The sequence below is a fragment of the Lepus europaeus genome, chromosome 10 (assembly GCF_033115175.1).
Source record: "Lepus europaeus isolate LE1 chromosome 10, mLepTim1.pri, whole genome shotgun sequence".
NCBI classification, from domain to species: Eukaryota; Metazoa; Chordata; class Mammalia; order Lagomorpha; family Leporidae; genus Lepus; species Lepus europaeus.
In genome coordinates this window covers 53,679,492-53,681,688 of record NC_084836.1, presented here as the reverse complement: position 1 = coordinate 53,681,688, position 2,197 = coordinate 53,679,492, and the positions used below count along the sequence as shown (strand labels likewise).

The window sequence follows — 2,197 nt, the reverse complement described above, 5'->3', positions numbered from 1 at the left end:
GCCAAGGCTATGGAAGCCTTCCAAGTTCGCCGACTCTGATCATATTTAGACAAGGTCATAAAAGACAGGGTGAGGATAGTAACCAATGATCCTAAGAGTGGCGTTAACCAGGTCTGAACAATTATACAGCATTAAGTGGGGAAGAGGACCATCAGTACACACAGGTTGGGAGTAGAGCCATTGGTGGTAGAGTAGAGGTTATGATTACAAAGGAATGAGGCCCAAGTGCACTAGACAGGGTCTAGAGCAAAGGACAGAGTCATTCTTAGAGGAGCTAAGAAAGGTGCTGTCTAAGCTACAATTAAGTTTTCTGATTGAGAGGCAAATAGAACCTGACAGAAGGGGCCTGGTAATAATCACTTCTCAGCCTTTTGGCTAAGATCAAGTGTAGTATCTGTTCTTATCAGTTTAATATATTAACTTTTGATGTTGCCAGCACAACCTACTAAATCCCTGCCAAACTAGTACATTTGAGATTCTCTTTCATTATAATTTTACTTTGCATTTATTCCACAACTGATGAGACTATTTTATGATATGTTTATTGGCCACGTAGGTTTCTGTGAATTGTTCGTTCATTTGCACACTTATTTTTCATTTACTATTTTCCATTGACTGTTTTTTGTCTTTCTCACTGCTTTTTGAAAGTTCTTTGTTAAAGTCAATGCTACTTTTTCTTAATTACTTGTTTTCTATATATCTTCCTGAAGGTTGAGGCTTTTCTTTTCTCCTTTTGGAGGTTTCTTTGTATATAAAATTTAATTCATAATATAATTGAACTTATCTACATTTTTATGATGTATACACTTTGTGTCTTATTTAAGAAATTTTTTTCAACCTTCAAATTACAGAGATATTCTTCTATATTTTAATTAAAGGTTTTAAAGTATTGCTTTTTACATTCAAATTTTTAAATATTTATTTATTCAAGAGGCAGAGTTACAGACAGAGAGAGGAAGAAACAGAGAGAGAGGGTCTTCCATTCGCTTATTCACTCCTCAAATGGATTCAGTGGCCAGACCTGGGCCATTCTGAAGCCAGGAGCTTCTTCCAGGTCTCCCACATGGGTGCAGGGGCCCAAGTACCTGGGCCATCTTCCACTGCTTTCCCAGGCCATTAGTAGGGAGCTGGATCAGAAGTGAAGCAATGAACTAGAATTGGTGCCCATATGAGATGCCAATGCTGCATGTGGATGCTAAACCTACTAAGCCCAGAGCTGGCCCCTAGAGTTTAATGAACTTGAAATTGATTATTGTGTATGATCTTAGGTAAGGACCCATTTTTTTCTTTATATAGATAACTTAATGTGATGGTGTCATTCGTTGAATTGTCAGCCATTTTCCTCACAGAGAGTCTGCAATGCCACCTTTGTCATTGTGATACTTTATCACCATATGAGTCTTTTGAATCATAAAACTGTAATTGTATTTTGTCTATTTCTAGACTAATATCATGCTAAATTAGTAAACAAGTTGACTTCTGCTGGGTAGGTTAATTACATTGATGGATAAAATTAATAGCTTGCCTCTATCTATGGCCATAGCAATATAATTTTGCAGCTCATTCCATTATGAGGTTCTGTCTTTCTCCTCCCTTTGAATCCGGACCACATGTGATACTCACTTTGGTCAATAGAATGAAATGGAAGTAACAGTGTGCCATTTCCAGACAGAGGCCCCTAGACTCTGCATGCTTCTACTCCCACTTTTGGAATCCTGTCTCTAGTATGTGCTGAAGGGTGAGAAAAACACATGGAGCAAAGTGGAGCCAATCCAGGCTGATGCCACCCTAGATCAGCCAGTGCCCAGCCAACCCACCAGCTGCCCATGTGAGTGAACCTAGTGAAAATAGCGAGGGTTGACTCATAGCACTCAACTGCATTGCCAACCCATAGACTCATAAACTAAAATATGTACATGTTGTGCTATGCTCTTATGCTTTTGTGGTGATTTATTATACAACACAATTGTGTTAAAAGACAACTGAAATATAGTATGAGTTTTATATCTTGTTCTGTTATTCAAAATCATCTTAGTTGATCAATGCCTTATGTACTTCCCTATAAACATTTTCAAGTTGATTTATGAAATTCTGTGACCTGGTTTAACCCTCTTCTACTAACTCAAGACCTAGGGTAGCATCCTTGGCAGCCATTGAATCCCTTCCAAGATTCCCTCATATTACTCCCCAGAGTAAT

At 38.2% G+C, this 2,197-nt stretch overlaps 1 pseudogene; it reads left to right on the top strand.

Annotated features, from left to right (window-relative positions):
- The first annotated feature begins 355 nt into the window (after positions 1 to 355).
- LOC133769299 (U2 spliceosomal RNA) lies at positions 356 to 482 on the top strand (annotated as a pseudogene).
- The last annotated feature ends 1,715 nt before the right edge of the window (positions 483 to 2,197 follow it).